At 40.6% G+C, this 23,551-nt stretch overlaps 1 long non-coding RNA gene across 1 annotated transcript; it reads left to right on the forward strand.

Moving 5' to 3' along the window:
* Window positions 1–1,557: 1,557 nt before the first annotated feature.
* LOC147340850 (uncharacterized) lies at window positions 1,558–23,343 on the forward strand. The gene is made up of 4 exons (XR_015159823.1): window positions 1,558–2,097; window positions 16,572–16,754; window positions 20,516–20,606; window positions 23,154–23,343. It is a non-coding gene; the product is annotated as an uncharacterized LOC147340850 (long non-coding RNA).
* The last annotated feature ends 208 nt before the right edge of the window (window positions 23,344–23,551 follow it).

Raw genomic sequence — 23,551 nt, forward strand, 5'->3', positions numbered from 1 at the left:
GGGAAAGTTCTCTTTTTTTTTTCTCTCTCTCTCTCTGGCTATCCCACAGTTTCGGTTGCTCTCTTATGTTAGCTCCCTCAGATGGTCCTCAGGGCATTCAGGCCTGGTCCTTATCCTAAGCATACAGCCTGCACCTCCCTATCCAGCCCCTGCTCACTGGTGGTGGATGTGAGCATCTGGGCTACTTCTCTGTTGGGAGTTGCAGTTAGGCGTGTTTTCTGTTTTTTTTTATTTTTTCTCCTGGTTATTTTGCTCTCTGAGATTCCAAAACTTCCCACAGACCCACCCGTGAGAGGGTTTACTGCTGTGTGGAAACTTTTCCTCTTTCACAACCCCCTCCCCAGGATGGGTCTCCGTCCCTAACTCTTTTGTCTCTCTTTTTGTCTTTTATATTTTGTCCTACCTCCTTTCGAAGAGAATGGGCTGCCTTTCTGGGTGCCTGGTGTCCTCCGCCAGCATTCAAAAGTTGTTTTGTGGAAGTTGCTCAGCATTCAAATGATCTTTTGATGAATTTGTGGGAAAGAAAGTGGTCTCCCCGTTCTATTCCTCCGCCATCTCGGGACTGGCCCCCTTATTTATATTTTTATTGAAGTACCATTGATTTAAAGTGTTGCATTAGCTTCAGATATACAGCAAAGTTATTCAGCTATATATATGTGTATATGTATATATTCAGCTACATATAAGTGTGTGTGTGTGTATATATATATATATATCCCTTTTCAGATTCTTGTTCCTTATAGATTATTATTAAAATGTTGAGTAGTTCACTGTACTATATGGTAGGTCTTTGTTGATTGTCTACTAATATATAGTAGAGTGTATAGTTTAATCCCAAACTACTTTTTATTTAAAATTTTAGAACTCATTGTTTTAAATTCCACCTTTGTTTCTTTTATTAAATATATTTTTAATGGAGCATAATTACTTTATAATGTTGTATTGATTTCTGCCATAAAACAAGGAGAATCAGCCATAAGTATACATATATTCCTTCTCTCTTGAGCATCCCTCCTACCTTCATCACATCCCACCACTCCAGGTTGTCAAAGAGCAACAGGCTGATGTGGAAGAACCTAGAACCTGTTATACAGAGTAAAGTAAGTAAGAAAGAGAAAAACAAATATATTAACACATATATATGGAATCTACTGATGAACCTATTTGCAGGGCAGGAATAGAGACAGACATAGAGAATGGACTTATGGACACAGAGCGGGAAGGGGAGGGTGAGATGATTGGAAGAGTAGGATTGACGAATATATATTAACACGTGTAAAGTAGATAGCTAGTGGGAAGCTGCTATATAGCATGGGGAGCTCAGCTTAGTGCTACTGGCCTTCTGCACAAGTTCTTCCAATAATTTATGCATGCAAGGCACTAACTTCTCCTAGTGTTACTGCAGTCTGAACAAAATAGCTTTTACAGCCTTTGGGACTGCCGTACAAGTGATACAGCCAACCCAAAGTTGCCACATCAGTGTAAAGTGATGTAAGTATGGGCATTACAAGAAAACATTGCTTGGATTTTTAGCTTTCCTGTCATCCTCTAGTGGCAGGTATCATGAAAAACATGATGGACTTTTAAGGGTTAGTGAGAGAACGTGGAGGGCAGTGGTCCTTCAAGCGGTCAAAAATACTGCCCATGGTTTAAATTATATTAAATTCATGTCCTTATGGCATAACTCAGCAATATTTAAATTTACAACAAATGAGGAGCTCAACCACAGAGACATTTCTATCTCTGTTTGTGTATATATCCACACCAGACACAACCCAATTATTGTTTTTACTAACATGGAAACCCAGGCACTGCTATGCATAGAAAAGAAACATTCACCTGGTACTTTTATCTTTCCTTTCTTCCTTATAGAAAACCCAGAGCTTAGGCACCACCTTCTTGATCCTGATAAGAACCTGATGTGGACCAATGATTCTGAAACCATCCTTAGCCCGTGTTCACCATCATCTAGTATAAGCCAAGAAAGTACCCACCACTTTCTGGAGAAAGAGGTGACCTTATATGCCATCCATGTACTTTGGTCCACTGAAGACACTGTGGAAGCCAAAAGGTGGACCTAAACCATTCCCTCAACAGGTAACACCATATGAATACCCGGGGACAAGTCAGGTCCCCTACAGCTGAGTACAAGGTGACCTCCAAGTTTAAGCCATACCTTATTATTATGCCCCGTCTCACCTGAGAATTTCCTACACTTGCCAGTGTTGACTTCATGTCTATTGGTGGTTCATCCAGGCCTAGTAATGTACACTACTGTTGACAAGGTCTGTCTGGACACTGTACCACATACATATAACAGGGAGTCTTAGAACACAAGTCAGATTGGAGACAATGGGAACCATGCTGTTGTCTGTTCGGGTTGGTCAGTCCTACTATCATGACCCCAGATACCACCACTGAGGCTAGACCTTCTCCTGTCTCTTCTACTAGAGCAACATTCATCCTGGCTAAACCAGACTCTTTGGATACAGCTTATGACTCATAGATGCTTTGTAAACCCTCAGAGCCAGTTTTGACTTAGGATCAAATGAGACAGACACACTGTCATTAAGTAGTGCCTTTAATCACATCGAGCCACTGTCTCTTGAGTCTTATTTGAGGAATGCCCAGAGATAGCATGCACCCAGTATTACAGCCAGGATGCTTGTGGTCAGTGCAATCATATTAAATGTGCAGTAATGCAGAGCCATACTAACAAAGTCTATGGGATTACAATTAGATAAAATTATAGCTCTTAGTAATCCCTGGTGTAATTGAGTCATTTCCTAGGCAGGTTGATAAGAAGTCTAAGGGTCCCCAAGCAGAGAGGGGTCTGGAATTCTCAAGGAGGAAGAAAGGACAAACTTTTTCCCCTCTACATTCCTTAGGATTATGTATCCTGCCTGAGGACAATCTCTGGATTAAACCTTCTGGCTAATCCTGTTATCTTAAAATGTAAATTATGGGAGTAGGTTTGGTCTTTACAAGGACTTCCCTGGTGGCCCAGATGGTAAAGCACCTGTCTACAATGCGGGAGACCTGGGTTCGATACCTGGGTCAGGAAGATCCCCTGGAGAAGGAAATGGCAATCCACTCCAGTACTACTGCCTGGAAAATCCCATGGACAGAGGAGCCTGGTAGGCTACAGTCCATGGGGTCACAAAGAGTCGGATAGGACTGAGCGACTTCACTTTCACTTTTAGTGTATCCTGCCTGAGGACAGTCTCTGGATTAAAACTTCTGGCTAATTCTGTTATCTTAAAATGTAAATTATGGGAGTAGGTCTGGTGAGGTCTTTACAACCTCCAGACATTCTTTGGATTCATTGGAGAGTGTATAACTCTATTGCTAACACCAGCAAGCAGGGTACTCTTTCTACCCCCTTCTGATGTCTATGTCAGAAGCTTTCTCTATCTCCTTTATACTTTAATAAAACTTTATTACTCAAAAGCTCTGAGCAATCAAGCCTCCTCTCTGGCTCCGGATTGAATTCTTCTCCTTCGGAGGCCAAGAATCCCAGCATCTTTGCGTGGTTCAGCAACAACCTTTCATAATGATGAATATAAACCTTGCCAAAACATATACCTTTACAACTAATTGGTTTCTTTTTTTATATGTTATAATGATTTTTTTCTTTATCTAGTGCAAGTCCCATTTATTGATGCTTGCACTGGAAAAAATTGCACTAAGTGACTGAGCACAGCTTACCATGAATTTCCTTCCTGTTTGGGAACTTATATTTTAAATATATATACCCACACTTGATATATTGCATATATGTTGCATACATTCCTTTATATATAAAGGAATATATATATTCTCTCTCTGCAAATAGGTTCATCAGTTCTCTCAGGAAAGGCATGTCTAAAGAGTCAGGCACTTCATCCAGTTTGGGAGTTCTTTCCTAACCTAACTCTTCCAATACAAACTTCCAGATTTACATCACATTCAGTGGGAGGTGGCTTTTCAACAGCTGCAGCACTTACTGCCCACAGGAAACAATCATAGCTTTTGGGTGTGACAGCAAAGACAGTTCTCATGAAAACATATTTGATTCCATGGAGAAATCTAACTACAGTTATGTGGGACTTTTTCCATTCAAAATGACGGCTGAAGTGAAGTGTTAGTCGCCCTGTCGTATCTGACTCTTTGCATCCCCATGCACTCACATTAACAAAATCACACAAATTTGCATGCATATTTATTCATACAAGGGGATGCTCAAATATTTCCTGTCTCACAGCAACATGCTCACATTCATGAACACACATATTTATCGTACACATGTTCATAAATTCATGGACACACTTAAACATATGTACTCAAAGCTTCATGTTTACATATATGACAGTGATTATTCATTCATCTGCCAAATATAATCACATACACAAAGTCATTCACACATTATGTCAGACACTGACACACTATCATCCTCCATCACAAATATAGTTTTACATGGTCACACACATTGAGACATTCACTCACACACACACACACACACACACACACACATGTATACTTGATGTTAATGTGCTCACACACTCAATAATCTTAAATACACAAACATGCTACAGATTTATTCACATACATAGCTGCTCTCACATAAAATTGTTTTTACACATGTCCATTCTCACTCTCCCATTAACATGCTCACATATACGAATACCCACCATTCATTCACTAAGACACTCAAGAATTCATACAAACACAAACTCACATATATTCACATGTTCACACAACACTCAGTTGCATGAGTTTGCTCAGGAAATCACTTACACACTGGCAGATGTTTATTTTCTTTCATGTACATGCCTACATATTCAATTATACATGTGCATTAACATACAAAAAATACATATACTGTTACTTACAAATATATTCTCACCTTATCATGCTACTCAGTGCAGTCAACCATGAATATCTTTACACATATATACACACACAAACACACTCTATCCCTCATACAAACAAATATGATCACACATTCACATATTTACACCCTCAAGTGAGGACATGCTTGTACAGTTATTCACTCTTTTTCTGAGGCAAGGAAAGCGACTTTATTCGGAAAGCAGCTGATGGATAAGATGGCAGGCTAGCACCTCAAAATAACCATCTTGTGGGTGTCTGGATGCCAGGTTCTTTTGTAGATCAGAGAGAAAGAAGCAATGAGGAACTAAAGACAAAAGGCAGAATTGAGAGTGAGAGGCAGTGAGGAAGTAAAGTGAAAGGGTCTTCAGCCATGCAAAACATCTCCAAGTGAATGGCAAGTCTTTGGAAGGGGTATGTGAATCTCTGTTTACAGATGGGAAGGGACAAATTACCTTTCTATGAAATGAACAAAAGCAGTTTAGTTTACAGTCAAGCAGAGGGACAGGGTCCTCTGAGACAAGCTATTAAGTATGATTATAATAACAAAAGCAACAAAAAGCAAGTCAAAGAAACAGTTTACAATATGGATTGAGAATTGACTTCCTCCCTGCAACACTGTCGCAGTCTCTCCCACAATCTTGTGGAAAAAAGGGGTTCTGACCATTCTGCTTAGTCAGATGGATCTTTCTGGGAGTGTCTGCCATCTTTGCCAGTGTTTCAAATATTGAGATTTGTCTTCTTTTTGTTCCTCTTTTGAAGTGTCTTATTTCACACCTGTAGACTTAGAAATACTGAACTTCAGATCCATGAGACAGCATCTCAAGTTAAGAAATTTAGCACTTTTCTATGTATGGGAAGATGCAAAAGTCAGGTCTCACTAAAATTATTTCCTTGGTATGTACCTCAGTCATCTGGGGCCTGAAATCCTGCATTCTCAGGTTCCTCAGGGTTCACCATAGGGAGTGTTTGCAGCGTGATGACTGCCAGGTGGCAGGCATTCCCATTCACTGGGGCTCACTGGCTCACATTGAAGGACTGGCTCACATTGAAGGACACAGATTTCATGCCTCAGGTCTTCCCCTCTTGGTCATGAATGACCATTATCTGGGAAACATTATGTGATCAACCTTTGTCCCGCGGTGCTGGGAGGCTCATCCTAGTTCAGGCAAACATTCTTAATATGCCACTTCAGGTGTTAAGTTTTGGACCAGGCCCCATCAATAATTAAAAATTCTCTGGATTCTAACTACAATCTAGGAGACATTTTTCCTTGTTGCCTTTTCCCTAGAATCACACTACGGCAATTATTTTATGTTACAAATGTGATTTCCTCAAAACATTTAACCATATACGTTTTGTTGTAGGCCTAATTACACATTGGTTACTGCATGATACAATAATCTTATAAATTAAACAGGATATAAGTAATACAGACAATGACATAGTACAGCAGGGAGACCCAAGGCACAATTGGAAAACAAAGAACAAATTTAAACACTGATTAGTATAACTAGTTCTAATCCAGTTGCAGTAATCAAGTGACTAAAGGAGCCATGAGTGATTTAATGAGCTTTCTGCAGTTTCATTTTACTGGCCATGCACACTCATGCATGGCTTAATCTTTGAGACAAACATATGTTACTGGCAGGATCAACCAGGTAGAGAGAAAAAGATAAATATTCCAAACAGCATAATCTACCAAATTATTACAAGTCATATTTAGTTGAAGGGGAAGGTTTTTATTACACCTGGAAAACAGATTTCAACCAATAATCCTTTTGGATAGAAACCATAAAAATGGCAACCGTATTTACCAGTTTACTCAGTTCTATGTAACTAATCCTTTTTGTTAATAGCTTTATGAAGTCATCAAGTTTCTCAATAGAATTCTTTGATTTTTTACTCAGTTTACTATTATGTTTTGAAATTCAGAAATCTGTAAAGTCCTTTTTATAAATCTTCTTAAACAGGAGGCATTTTTACAAAGGCATCTTAAACAAATTTCCCCTCACACATAGACACATATACCCACAAACACATATTAATGCTCAACAGTCACACATATAATCTTGATCACATATATAGTCATAGTCAATATGTAAATTTATTCATATGTTAATTCCCTAGACTGCCTGGTTCCACATATGAACATACATGTTCTCTATAGAAATTATTGTGCTCACATATTACATACTCAACACATTCACTTGAGTACAAATTCACTCACATAGTCAAATATACCCATACAACAGTTATCTGACAGATAAATAATATTCATATATTGATTCATAGGCAGGAACAAAGATACCTGTATACTCTGTGACACTAATAAAATTTGTTTACACATGTGTTCACTCAAACTGGCTCACACATTAATTTACAAGGGCATGGTTATAATAGCACTCATACATAATACATTCATATGTTACAGGTACACACACATGCTTTCATATATGCATGCACACACAAATAGAAACATGCTTACACATTCACTTGTGGATGAACATGCTTCTGTTAGGTAGGTAGAATGGGGAAAAGGAGTCCAAAATGGCGGTGGCTAAAAGACAAGGAAGGTCAAAGGAAGGTCCGAGGACCAGAGTGAAGACTTCAGGCAGAACAAACAGCACTCCTGGCTAAGCCCAATTTGCATAGGGCAGGCCCAGGTGGAGGAAAAAACATATAAAAGGAGGAGCCAAAGCGCTTTCTCTCAGACTCTCTCTCCCGCGTGCATGCGCACGCTCTCTCTCTCTCTCTCCCTCCCCACGCACTCCTCCACTCTCTTCTCTTCGAGTCTTGGATTCTCCTGCTATCTTCTAAATAAAATAGAGCTGTAACACTGATTTGCCTAAGAGCTGTAACACGGTTTGTCCAAGACCCGAGAGCTGTGACGTGCCGAGGGCTTTAATGTCCGTTGCTCCAAATCTTTGTTGTGATGAGACAAAGAACTGAGGAACATACACTCGCATGACACTTCCAAACACACATACATTCACTCACAGAAATACATTCTTCCATTAAGAAGCTCAAATTAATAATCACACTTGCAACATTCACTCACAGACATAAAAATGATGGAACATCTATTCACTCAAAAAAACATGATCACAAATTTTCCCAAGATAAAGACATATGCTCACTTTCACAGATCCTGCACATATATATACTCTCAAATCCTTCACACATGCAAATGAACACAAACAGAAACATACTCATTTTCATTACAAATAAACATTTTCACACTCATGAAGCTCACACACACAGAGAAGTATTTGCTCAAATGTTTACTCAAACATTAGTGAAAGGTTGTTGCTGAACCACAAAAGATGCTGGGGTTCTTGGCCTCTGGAGGAGAAAAATTGAATCCGGAGCCAGAGACGAGCCTTGATCACTCAGAGCTTTTGTGTAATAAAGTTTTATTAAAGTATAAAAGAGATAGAGAAAGCTTCTGACAGAGACATCAGAAGGGGGCAGAAAGAGTGCCCCCCTGCCAGTGTTAGCAAGGGAGTTATATACTCTCCAATTAGTTATTACAATGAATCAAAAGAATGTCTGGAGGTTGCAAAGATCTTACTAGACGCACTCCCACAATCCACATTTCAAGATAACAGGATTAGCCAGAAGGCCCTCAGGAAGGAGAAACTGTCCTCAAGCAAGATACATTGCTGCTATATAATCCTCAGGACAGAGTCCAAACCGAGTTGTTTGTTATGTAATCATCAGTTCCAGGCTTAAAGATAAAAACGTTTTATGTGACGAAGACTAAGGAATGTAGAGGAAAAAAAAGGGAAAAAAAAGTTTGTCCTTTTCTCCTCCTTAAGAATTCCAGACCCTTCTCTCCTTGGGGACCCCGGACTTCTTATCAACCTACCTAGGAATTGACTCTGTCATCAGCAACCCCATGCAAACTAGTATGCTTACACATTAATTCATCCACACAAACAAACACCCATGTACAAATTAAAAAATTTAGTCATACACATGAATAGGTATAAATATGTATAAAGTGCTTGAATATACTAACAACACACTTAACAAGGAATGTAGCTCACTCATCAGTTTCAGACATGCACACACATTTATTCACTGACATGATCATTCTCTTAGGTTACTCACTAATGGATACACTTATATACTCACATATGCATGTTCATTCTCTCATTCAAACAAATATACTTCAACCACCATTTACACTCATGAAATGTTCATACATTTACACACCCAAATATGGTCATATAACCACATACTCATTCACTCATATATATCAACATTCATATATGTATGTATGTGTGTTCTTCAATTTATGCTCACACACATTCACATATTCACTTAGAAACAAACATGGTTTAAAATTCACTTGAACACATTCATTTACACATACCCTGTCCCAGATGCATATCAACATACTGCGTATATAACTTGATTACCATTCACTCATACATATATGTGTATTCAAACATACAAGTAAACTTACGAATTTACTCAAACACAAAATTGACAATATACATGCATATGCAGTGTCACTAATGATAACATTCTCACAATTCACTCACTCAAAAGGGCATATGACAGATTAACTCACAGGCACATACATAGTCTCACATATTCTCTCTTTTACACAGACATGCTTGAAAATTCACTCACATGAGCATGACAATGCATTCATTCACTCACATGAACACACTCACAAAATCACTGACACACTAGACAGTTATTTGTACTTACATGTACAGACTCACACTTCAACTTCCAAAAAAATAACCTGATCATAAATGGAGTATGCTTATGTATTCACTTGTACATGAACCTACTCATACTTACAAATGCTTATACAATCACTATATAAATACACTCACACATGAACATGCTTATAAGATGAACCCCATTCACTCACTGAATGCTTACAAATTTACTAACACTCATGGACACACTTATATCCACATGTTCACATGTTCAATCCCACAGACTTACACACATAAATTTGCTTATGTAAATATACCCACAGATTCATTCACACACATAGAACACACTCATACATGCTCATGTTCACTCACTGATACTTTCTTTCATTAATGTATATAAACACACATACAAACAAAGACATATATTCAGTCACACATATGTGAATCCCCATTTCAACATGATTATACACTCTAGTGCTAACACATTGAATCACACACATATATTCACAAAATCATTCACATATATACTCTTACATATAATGGTTTATACAAATCACATGTCCAGTCTTAATTCTGTATTTACATACTTGTGCACAAACATCTGTGTGTTCTCTCACAACACACATACCTGCTGTCACTAATGCATATGCTTACAAATTTCCTAAAACAATTCATGCATATATGAAGACATAACACATTCACTAACAGATACATCCTAAATTCTTACACACAAGTAGACACATGGATGCTACCACAAATGCACACATTCTCTCATTCACATGAATATGTTCACAAATTTATTCACATGTAGGACACACTCAGTGTCTCACATGAACACACACATCCTTACAAATTCACTTATGAACACACAAACCCATGATTTTACATTTTCTTTCAACACACTCACACATGTGGACACACTCACATATTTCCACACATGAACATGCTGGTACTTCCACACAGAGAGACTGATATACTTACATTCACTCACACATGAATGAGCTCACACACAGACATACTTGCATATTCATTGAAACAAATGTGCTCACACATATAGTTACCATTTACCCAGATGTCAAGTTCACACATTAACATGAATGATCATTGACCCGTGTACATGTATATTAACTCAGTCACATACAAAAACATGCTCACATGCTGTCAAACACAGTGACCCACACTCAGTCACTTGCACACAGATATGCTCACATACATTCATATCAACACATCTACTCAGATACATGAACACTCTGAAAATAGCAGTCATACATTCATTCCCACTTGTACATGGATGTACACCTACAGACAATCACTCCCACATGAACACACATGCATTCAGTCACACATCAGAGCACATTCTTACATTCATTCACACAAATGAACATGCTCACATTAACATTCTTAGATGTGAAAACATGCACACACATTCAGTCACACCTAGATACACTCACATCTAATCACAGGATGCTCACATTGTCATGTAAGCTAAGACGTTGACATTAAATGGCATGAACCTGCTCACATGAAACTGCTTCTATATTCCTTCACAGGAAAGTGTCCATATGTTAACCCATACATGACTGCCATCACATACATGACCATACCTACACATTACCACATGTTTCAGTATAGTCACACCAATACTTATATGTTCATTCAGACATAAACCATATTCAAACATGTGCCTAATGAATGTATTCATATTTTATTATGTTCAAACACACAAAAACCTCTCAAGTTTATATACACAAAGGAAAATTTGACATAAGTGTACATAATCATATTCAGTCACACACATAAACTCACTTAGATACTCATGAACAGATGAAGACTTAAATACATAAACAAACAGAAATAAACATATTGATATATTCACTCACATGAACTTGCTCACAAATGAATTCAGGTGCACAGGCACACCCACATACACTTAAAACTTCACTTAAAATTGTACATCATGCTCATGTATATAAACTTGTTTATACATTTAGTTGCACTAATGAAAAATACATTAATACCTTCATGCACACCAACTTACTCATGCCTTAATTTACACACATGAACATGCTCACATATATACAAATACACACTCACATATAAATGAACACACAAATTCATGTTTCCACAAATACAAGCTTTCACATTTGCATATTCACATGCTCAAAACACAAATGTCTTCACATTATCACTTCCACACAAGGAACACACATTTAGTCATACACAAGCATCATCACATTCACTCACAGAAAAGAACACATATATTACATACAAGCATGCTTATATACTCATTAACACACACATGATGCTATATATTCGCTTAACATTGCATTTCCATATGTACACATAGATGTGTGTATGTGTGTGTGTGTACTCATGCATTTACTGACAAACTTGTTTGCACATTAGCTCAAGAAAAAATCTAGAAAAACAGAAATATAAAGCATACATTCACTCATAGTCATGAACATACATGACATGCTTACATTTTCATTCAAACACAGAAACATGATCAGATGTATATACTCACACAGTAATTTGCACACAGAGATGAACAAGGGCACATACAGTGAACCTGGTCACAAACTCACAAGTACATTCATTAACAGTCACGTACATGGATATGATCAACATTCACACATACACATACACTCATGCAATGACTCAAAAGCAGATGTACACATTAAGAATCTGACACAAATGAACATGGTTATACATTCACTCACAGGTGAACATGCTACCAGCATGAACATGCTTACAAATTCACTCATATGTATGAACACAGAAAAACACATTAACACACTGATATGTGAACAGGCTCAATTCACTCTTACACAAAGAGATGCCCACATACCTCCACAGGTTACACATTCACTCAAATGAACATGCTCACAGATTTATTTCTATTCATAGACAGTCTGTGGTTCCCTGGTGTTGCAGTGGTAAAGGGCCTACCTGCCAGTGAAGAAGATGCAAGAGACACTGGTTTGATCCCTGGGTCAGGAAGATTCCCTGGAGAAGGAAATGGGAACCCACTCCAGTACTCTTACCTGGAAAATTCCATGGATCGGAGGAGCCCGGTAGGCTACATGGAGTCACAAATAGTCAGACAGGACTGAGGACTGAGCACACACACATAGATACACTGACACATGGACATGTTCAAATAAAGATAGACTCAAGTTAACATGGTTATACATTCACTCACATACTCGAATATACCTCACATACACTGTGTCACTCATACATTTACTTACATGCATGAGCATACTCATCCTCAAGTTGTTCACACAGTCACATGTACAGACATTGTCACACACACAAGTATGGTTACAAATTCCTTCATACACATAGACACCCTGACATCTAATCAATTGCACATAGACATGCTCACAGATACTTTGTGGTCACTAGTCACTCAAATCAACAGCATATTCTTCATATTTACACATTCACAGATTCACTAAGACACAAGAAATGCACATATACACGCACAACAGACCTAAATTCTCTAATATTGGAGCATATTCACAGACTGAAAACATATTCACCTATTTATTCATATGTATAGACACATTTGGTCTTCCCTCATGGTTCAAATGGTAAAGAATGTGCCTTCAATGCAGGAGACCTGGGTTCGATCCCTGGCTTGGGAATATCCCCTGGACAAAGGAATGCCTCCCCACTCCAGTATTCTAACCTGGAGAATTCCATGGACAGTGGAGCCTTGTGGGCCACAGTCCAAGGGGTCAGAAAGAGTCAGATGCCTCTGAGCAACTAACACATTCACTTTCATAACGTGCTCCCTCATTTACTTTCATAGACACACTCATGTAGCCATACACATTCCCTTATACAAAATGCTCACATGTCCACTAAGACATCAACATGCTTACAAATTCATTCACAGACACATATATGCTCACAACAGTATACTCAGGTGCCCTTATATGTGCATATTAATATATTTAGAAAGAGGAGCATTTTCATGTATTTATATGAATACAAATTTTCTCACAGGCATCACAAAGCTTATACCTACACACACAGATGACTCACATAAAAACACAAACTCATATCGTTTTCACAAAAATACTCACACATTAACAAGCTTACACAAATGAACAGTTACATACTCACTCGTGAAAATGTCGTTACACATACATCCCTCAAACTAGCTCATACATTCACTTACACACATTCAAATATGATCCCAGTCATATACAATTCCCCATGTAGAAGATACAAGCAGCATCATACTTACATTCTCACAGGTGAATATGCTCACACTTACTATGAAGTTCCCACATTTACACACGTAGAGGTATTCAAGTGTACTCATATGCACACACTTGGACATTAACTCACAGAAATATACTCCACTTTCACATGATCAAAAACAGACATTCATCTCACATACATGAATATGCTAATATTCATGCCCATGGTCACACATTCACTCATCCATATGAAAAGTCCATTTACTTCAACACACAAACTCATATTTAAATAGGCTCCCATGCTCATTCTTACACATGTGGTTATAGACATGCACAAGGTCACATTGACTGGCACAAACATGCTCTCATACTTGTTCACTCATAATAACTGCTCACACATTCACTTGAATGTGATAACAAATTAAATCAGTTATACTTACATCCATATACTCATAGTCACTCACATACACATTAACATGCCCAGAAGTAGGAATGTGCTCACACTCACCAAGACACTCTCACATTCACTCACAATCACACAAAATTCATTCAAGTATTCTGGGGTTCTGACCATCCATGTGAATCTGAATATATTTAACATATAATCTACCATCACAATATAATGTTTCTGTGAATCCAGGGTTTTGCATGCATGGATTCAACTAATCATATATTGTGTAGTACTGTAGTATTTGCTATTGAAGAAATCTGCATATAAGTGGACCTGCACTGTTCAAACCCTATTGTTTAAGAGTCAGATGTACTTTTAAAATATCATACAGGGGAATTCTTTGGTAGTCCAGTGGTTAGTACTCAGCAGTATCACTGCTGTGGCCCCATGTTCATTACCTGGTTGGGGAACTAAGATCCTGCAACCTGCACAACATATGTGTGAAAGTTGCTCTGCTGCTGCTGCTGCTAAGTCGCTTCAGTCATGTCCGACTCTGTGCAACCCCATAGATGGCAGCCCAGTAGGTTCCCCTGTCCCTGGGATTCTCCAGGCAAGAGTACTGGAGTGGGGTGCCATTGCCTTCTCTGGTGAAAGTCGCTCAGTTGAGTCTGATTCTTTGCGACCCCATGAACTGTAGCCCTTCAGGCTCCTCTGTCCACTGGATTTTCCAGGCAGGAGTACTGGAGTGGGTTGCCATTTCCTTCTCCAGGGGATCTTCCTGACCCAGGGATCAAACCCAAGTCTTGCGCATTGCAGGCAGACTCTAACAGTAAGCCACCAGGGAAGCCCAACATGCCCTCCCCTCCCCCCCCCCCAAATATCAGACAAGTGAACAGGCTTAAATTTTTACACTCACACACAAACATGGTAATATCCATGGATATGTTAGTTGTTCACTCATGCGTGCACAAACATTTCTTTAATCACACAGATATATTCCTATTAACACACTTACACTTGAAGAGGCTCACCCATTCATTTTCCCACACAGACACTGCTATATAAAGGAACCAAAGATGGCCTCATTTTACTTCTTTACAGCAGGCTGTAACCCATTAGCTGAAAAGCCAGTGAGCACCAAACTCAGTTTTTACATACCAGTTGGTTTAAACATTGGGTTGGGTCAAAGAATTTGTTTGGATTTTCCATAACATCTTGCAGAAAAATCTGAACAAACTTTTTGGCCAGTCCAATGTATTCCAAAAAAGCAGATTTTAATCCATTTAGAGTACTTCTATGGTGGTTCAGTGGTAAAGAATCCGCCTGCTAGTGCAGGAGACGCAAGAGACTCAGGTTCGATCACTGAGTTGGAAAGATCGCCAGAGAGGGAAATGAGAAGCCACTTCAGTAGTCTGCCTGGGAAATCCCATGGACAGAGAAGCTGGGTAGACTACAGTCCATGGGGTTGCAAAAGAGAGTGACACAACTTAGCAACTAAAGGAGAACAACAATGAAAATGTGGGGCTTTTTTCTCTACGTGTTGGGGCCAGAACACTGGAGCATTAGGAGTGTGCTGCTCTCCAGGGGCTAATTGCCCTCAAGATCTGATGCACTGAACTGTGCCTTCTTTTCCCCTTCTATGATGCCAGCCAAGAGCCCTCACTTTACCTTTGCCTCCCTTAGCTAAGGGAGGGAGGTAGTCTGGGAGCCCAGTTTTCCATCCTGATGAGGCTCCAGAGCCCTATCATAAAATGCATTGGCTAACCCTCTTCCACCACTTTCAGAGGAGAGGCACTCTGGTTTATCTCAAAGGTGTCCAGATCTTTCACAATTACCTTGGCAGTAAATTTGCTTGTTTCAACCCACAAAGCAAGCTTTGGGGCATAAGTTCTTTAAAGGAAAAAGTAGATTTTGCGTTTTTTACAGACGGTAGTTGCAGGATGAGGTGCCCCACACTGCCAACCCCTCTCCCAGTTCTCCAGCTGCCACAGACCTGGAGCTGGGGCTGAGCCAGGAATGACAGCAGAGGCCAGAATGAGCAGAGAGTTTGGCAGTACCCAAACCATAATAGGCAGGACCTATCTTTTTGATTGGTTCCTGGCATTTGTGGGATTTGCTTACCTCATGATTCCATCAGGGTAGGCGGGGCCAGTTGTGCACAGGGTTTTTGATTCCTAGCTGGCAGCTGGAAGTGCATCCTACCTAGTGCTCTTAGAATCCAGGGATTCCTTCGCAGCATGCTTTGTGGAGTACTCTACTCTCCGCACCCAGGCTCAGGGACCCTGATTGATTCTCACCTTCCCTGCCTCCCTTGCCAAGATGGTCTTAGCTTAGTATCATATCTGCAGAAAAACAAGCTTCCCGCCACACCTCGTGGTTAGCCCGCTCACCCCCTCCTCTGTCTTCTGCCAGGTCTGTAGCAGTCTCCAGTGTTCGGAGCAATGGAGTCCGGATGAGAAGCAAGTCCCTGTGCATCTATGGCTCACCAGGATCCAGCTCTTGAAGGGTGACGACCACAGTTCCACCTGAAAATTCCACTTTGACATCTAACCTCTCCTCTGATGTTCCTGACTTCGCTCTGCACTTCTTTAATTGGTAAGCAGGAGTGAGAGAGTCAATTCCTAGGCAGATTGATAAGAAGTCCAGGGGTCCCCAAGGAGAGAGGGGTCTGGAATTCTCAAGGAGGAAGAAAGGACAAACATCTTTTTTTCCTTTACATTCCTTAGTCTGTAAGTTTTTTTCTTTAAGCCCAGAACTGAGATTACACAACAAACAACTAAGTTTAAACTCTGTACTAAAGATTATATAACAATAATGTATCCTGCTTGAGGACAGTTTGTCCTTCCTGAACACCTTCTGACTAATCCTGATATCTTAAAATATATATAATGGGAGTGGGTCTGGTAGGATCTTTCTGTTGTTAAGTTCTAATCCTGTTATCTTAAAATGTAATTGTGGGAGTGGGTCTGGTAAAATGTTCACAAACTTGAGACATTCTTTTGAATTATTATAATAATTTATTAAAAAGTATGTAATTCCCTTGCTAAAGACTAGCAAGGGAGGTATTCTCCATCCCCTCTTCTGATGTCTCTGTCAGAAGCTTTCTCTGTCCCTTTTCTTACTTTAATAAAACTCTGCTACACAAAAGCTCTTGAGTAATCAAGCCTGGTCCCCTGTCCCGAAGCTGAATCTTCTTCTTTGGAGATCACGAATCCGACATCATTCACTGTAAGCTATCAGGAGTTGCCAGGCTGCCAGGGGCTTGGGGGCCGTGGGTGAGTAGACAACCTTTTAGAAGGAGACAGCTGGGGAAGATGTCAGCCTGGGCTTTTAAACCCTTGCCCATGCACCCTGCCTGGTTGCCAGTCCTAGAGGAATTGGTGGTAGGGATGGGGATGTGCACTTGAGATGGAGCCCCCTTGTTTCATTGCCTACATCACTGTGTTAGCTAACAGTGACCAAATCACAGGGGTTGGAGAACTGTTGCCAACAGGTCCATGTATCCACGTCCAGGGACTAAGTTCTCCTCATCCTCAGTCTTGTGTAATGTTTCCTGTGTGTGTACTTACGCACACACCGATGGGCACTTGTTACAGGGAGTGGCCAGTGTTGGGGTGAGGCCTAAGTTGCTGAGTTGATATCTGGTATAATTGAGAGGACCTTAAATGGCCTAATCTCAAGTTTCTTTCCTTGCTCTGCTCCACCAGATAGTGTCCTCTTCAGACTCTCCTTATTAAATGCACCAGATGCATTCCTGCATATTCTTCCTGAATAGTGTTTCCTTGTTAGCCAGCAGAATTATTCAGAGAACCCAGTCACATCTGGCTCAGGAATCAGGGGCTACCTGACCCACTTAATACTGCAAAACCCTCTTCCCACAGACCCTTCTGATTCATCCTGTTCCAGAATGCAACCCCCACATGTCCTACATTGTCCTGTAATGCCCGCCCTTCCTGGGCTACCCAATAGAGGAGTCACTGGATCTCTGAATCTTTCCCCATAACCACCCAGAAGGTCTGGACCATTCGTGATTAAATAAAGATAAAATTCAAAGGTGTAAATTTGTACTGCTTGACATCTAAAATATTGTGAGAGATTTTGTACAGATAGAAAAGACCAAAAAAAAACAAAAAAGATGTCAGTGCAACCTAAGTGGCAGCACCATACCAGAATATGGTTTCAGTAGACCCCTCTCTGGCTTGGGGACCCAGCAATCTTCTGCTGTGCCACTCTGTTACCTATGTCTCTTTTGAAGTAAAAGTCCTGATCATTCTAGGTATAGTGAAAAAGGATCACTGCACTTTTGTGACACAGTGATGAAATAAATTCAAACCCAATTTAAGCCAGAGTGCTTAAAACTTGTTACACAACCATTGTCATAAGGGAGGCCGCTATCCCTAATGAACCTGAGTTGAGGCTCTCTGAAGGAAGAAATGCATAAATATGAGTAGTGTAGAGAGGATCCCTTCTCCATCACACACACACAAAGTATATCCAGTGACAAGCAAAAAGGATGAGAGAGAAAGAAATTAGAAAACTTGAATACAGAAGGAGGAAAGAATTTAAACTGATACAAAGGACCACAGTTTAGTCCAGTTGGAAATCTAGAATTTGGTAAAAGAATTTATACTCGGGTAAGACCTTTTTCCTTGACTGACAGCTGTCTTATTACTGTGTCCTCACATGGTATTTACTTTGTTTGGTGTGGGGAGAGAGTGAGAGCTCTGTGGAATCTCTTACTCTTCTTATAAGGATGCCCTCCAGTTGGATTACAGCTGCATACTTATGACCTCATTTAATCTTAGTTACACCTTAAAGGCAGTATCTCGAAATATAGTCACATTGAGGATTAGAGTTTCAGCATACCCATTTTGAAAGAATAGGATTCACTGGCTCAGGGTCTCTGAGTACCTTTATTTTGAGGATGGCCCAATATATGGGCGATGGTTGCCACTCTATAATCATTTGTAGTACAGGGCCAAGAAGTGTAGTTTTTGCACTAGTGCCCTATGGGCAACTTACAGGTGTCATGGGTGGTCCAGAGATGCTGGGAGGCGCGTAACAGAGATTACTAGAGCCTCAACAATGAAGAAATCTCTGGAGACACTAATGGAAGTGTCCATTGATTTAGATCTGGACAGATTCTAGAGGCTTTTGTTGTAAGATTTGTTAATATACATCGGTATAGTAAATTCTGGTTTTTTAATTGGATTAAATTGTAACTTTATAGACAGTAATAGAAAACAAGTTTATATATGGATTGATTGATGAAAATATTGTGACCAGAGGCTCATAGGAACCTAACCCATCATTTCCCCTGGGATTAATGTTTTAGTAGTCACTAATTCATTACTTGTATTGACTTTAAGAATATATAGAATATAGAGTGAAAAGACACAAACACATTGCAGGGACTGATATTCCTTGGTCATCGTTTGTAAGTACCATAGGATCACAGTGCTGCTCAGCAACTCTTCCTGTCTCTCTGCCCTTTTGGAAAAAACATCCCTGCTTAAGGTCAGATATCTTGGGTGAGCAGGTCAGAAAGCTTTGGAAAGGCCAACTCTCTGCAGGGCTTAGGCTGGGTACTTGTGTTTACTCATTGAAGACATCTCCAGTCTCAAAGCACATGATTAACAAGAGAAATGCTTGCTTGCTTGCTCCCAGAATGAATGTCTTTGAGAAGACACCATTGAGGCCTAAGAATCTGAAATGATTTTGCTGGTAAGGGCCAGAAAGTTCTTTCTCAGTGTCCAGCCATTTCCTGGCCCTAAAAATAGGTATACAAGAGCAAGGTTGATATGGATGTTACAACAAAATGTTAGTCCCAGCTCAGATAATGTGACTTTGTGCTGGAGAATGTAGACTGGTTACCTCAGCTCAGCAGGACACTGAGGGTGGAAGATTACTTTTCCCATGGTAATCAGCTGCCCCTGGATGAATCCCCACCAACATGGAAAGCTGTGTCCATGCTGATTCCAAGATCAGGCTCTTTAGGGGACGGACTTAATGCTTTTTTTCTGTGGACTGCCCCCTGTATGCTTCCTCTATTCTCCACTTGCCTGAATGCCTGCTCCCTGTAGCCCAGCCCCTCATTCTGGCTGTTGACATGGACCCAGTCCTTGGATAAAAGCTGGGGAGGAGGAGGAGGCTTCCTCACCATATGCTTCTGGCGGGCTCACCGTGGGGATAGAAGGGGATGGCGTAAAGAATGTGTACAGGTATGACTAGATACGTCAACATCTGTGCCATAGAAGGCATGACCCTGGAAAGGTGACAGCTGGGGTGTTCTCTGTTGTTTGTTCTCTGGGAAATAATGTGACATTTACTGATGACCAGGGACTTCTTTGTTTCAGCAACAACTATGCAAATGAAAACGATTGTGAAGGTTTTGGTCGGACAGGGTGCTGACAGCACATTGTGTCCATCTGAATCCGTATGTTGGAGGTAAGCTGCTTCTACACACGTGAGGGTTTTTCTTTTTATTGAAGTATAGCAGTGTTATATTAGTTTCAGGTATACAACATACTGACTCGGTTATACATATTTAGACATCTTTTTATATTCTTTTCCACTATGGTTTACCACACGATATTGAATATAGTTCCCTGTGCTGCAATAGGACCTTGTTGTTTATCCATTCTGTGTATCATAGTTTGCATCTGCTAGTCCCCAAATCCCAATCCATTCCTTTCCTATAACCTCCCCCTACCTCCACCTTGGTATCAAGAAGTCTGTTCTCTGTGATGTGTAATCTGTTTTTGTTTCATAGATATGTTCATTTGTAGCCAGGTGAAGGTTTATAAATGAATCTTTTATATTGAATTGTTAAATATTTGTTTAATATATTTGGTTATGTTGGTCTTAGTTGTGGCACGTGTGATCTTCATTGGCACTTGCAGGAACTTTAGTTAAAGCACAAGGGATCATCTAATTGTGGTATGCAGGACCTTTGTTCAGCATATGGGTCTTCAGTTGCAGCACGGGGGATCTTTGATGCACCATGTGGGATCTATAGTTGTGGCATGGTGATCTGTTTTGCAGTATGTATGATCTTTAGTTTCAGCATGCAAGATCCTCTAGTTGTGGTACGTGGGATCTTTGTAGTGGTGTGTGGGATATTTTGTTGTAGCATGTGAGTTCCTTAGTTGTTTACTCACAGCATGCAGGATCCTTCAGTTGGGGCATGTGGGATCATTGTTGCAGCTTGTAGGATCATTTTGTTTTGACATACAGGATCCATTATTTGTGGTATGCAGGGTATTTGCTGCAGTATGAGGAATCTTTGTTTCATGGTTGTGGGATCTTCAGTTGTTTACATAATGGAATGGGGCATCTTTTAGTTATGGTACGTAGGATCTTAATTGTGGCATGTGAGATCTTTGTTGAAGTACGTAGGATCTTAATTGTGGCATGGGAGATCTTTAAATTGTGGCATGGGGGTCAATGTGAGTTCTTTTTAGTTGAGGCATGCAGGATATTTTAGTTGCAGCATATGAGATCTTTTTTGTTGAGACTTTCGTATTAAGTTTAATAGAGCTGAAACACAGCAAACAAACCCTACCATGTGTACTTACCAGTGGCATTACCCAAGCTCTACATTTTGCCTCCCGAGATTGCAATTTCCTGACTTGCAGAGACCTGCAATTGGGTACTCCCAGGTTCCCAAACTCTAGACTTTTTGCTCTGATCCTGCAATTTCTCATACTTCTCTGGCCTCCTAGGCCAGAGGCCTCTGTTCTTTCTATACTCCCTTGAGAAGGGCCAACACCTGAAGTATACTTCCTGGTGTGACTGAAGGAGCACTATCCACAGAAATGGGTGTACAGGCCAGAGGGCGCTATGCTGCTCAAGACTGACTTTTCTGCTCCATCTTGCACACTCCGTGGTGAGGGCTCCTGAGCACACATTCACTACACCCTGGCTTCTTACTCTATTGAGTTTGCTAAAAACTGAGTCTTGTCTACCTCACATTCCCCAACCCAGTTGACATGACTTAGTGACTAAACAAGAACAAAAACAAAAATGTCAGGCTTTTTTCTCTACATGTTGGGGCCAAAACGCTGGAGCCTTAGAGTGGCCTCATCTCCAGGGGCCAATTGCCCTGAAGATCTGATACACTGACCTTTGCCTTCTTTTCCCCTTCTATGATGGCAGCCAAGAATCCTCACTTCACCTTTGCCTCCCTTAGCTAAGGGAGGGGGCAGTCTGAGAGCCCAGTTTCTGTCCTGATGAGGCGCCAGAGCCCTATCATAAAATGCATTGACTGACCCCCTTCTACCCCTTCCAGAGGCGAGACACTCTGGTTTACTGGAAGCCCAAGGGTCTGGAAGTGACCCCCAGCCAACTATCTCCTGATCTCTCAAAGGTGTCCAGATCTTTCATAATTCAACCTGGGCAGTCAAATGACTCCTTTCACCACACAAAAAAAATTCTTGGGCATAAGCTGTTTTAAGCATAAAGCAGGTTTTGCATTCTTACAGACGGTAGGTGCAGGGCGAGATGCCCTGGTCCCCCAACCCCCTGACCCCTCTCCAGCTTCCAGGGAGCTCAAGCTGAAGCTGAGCCAGCAACGACTGCAAGGACCAGAATGAGCAGAGGGCTGGGTAGTGCCCAAACCATGATAGGAAGCAGGATCTGGCATCTTTTTGAATGAATCTTGCCACCTGCAGGATTTGCTAACCTCACTACGGCATCACGGTGGTCGTAGCCAGTTGTGCACCAGGCTTCCTCCTCCCTATTTGGCAGCCGGATGTGCGTTAGACCCATTGCTCTTAGAAGCCAAAGGATTGGTTCACAGCATGCTTCATGGCGTCGAGCTGCTGGGCTGCTTCTCTTCTCGCCACTCTCAGGCTTGGTGCCCCCGATCAATTCCCACCTTCCCTTTCCAAGATGTTCTCACCTGAGAGGTGAGTCTTTGTGGAAGAACAAGCTCCCCGTCCCACCTTGTGGTTAGCCTGCTCACCTCCTGCTCTCTGCTCTGTATTCCACCAGGTTTCCAGCGGTGACACCTCCCCCATTACAGACACACAAGGTATATCCAGTGACAAAGAAGCAAAAAGGATCCAAGAGAAAGAAATCAGAAAATTTGAATACAGAGGGAGGAAAGAATTTAAGTTGTTACAAAGGCCCACAGTTTAATCCAGTTGGAAATCTAGAATTTGGTAAAAGAATTTATACTCGGGTAAGACCTTTTTCCTTGACTGACAGCTGTCTTATTACTGTGTCCTCACATGGTATTTACTTTGTTTGGTGTGGGGAGAGAGTGAGAGCTCTGTGGAATCTCTTACTCTTCTTAGAAGGATGCCCTCCAGTTGGATTACAGCTGCATACTTATGACCTCATTTAATCTTAGTTACACCTTAAAGGCAGTATCTCGAAATATAGTCACA

This window comes from Bos grunniens, chromosome X (genome assembly GCF_055505025.1).
Source record: "Bos grunniens cultivar Pamir isolate PY7600 chromosome X, Bosgru_T2T1.0, whole genome shotgun sequence".
Classification (NCBI taxonomy): domain Eukaryota; kingdom Metazoa; phylum Chordata; class Mammalia; order Artiodactyla; family Bovidae; genus Bos; species Bos grunniens.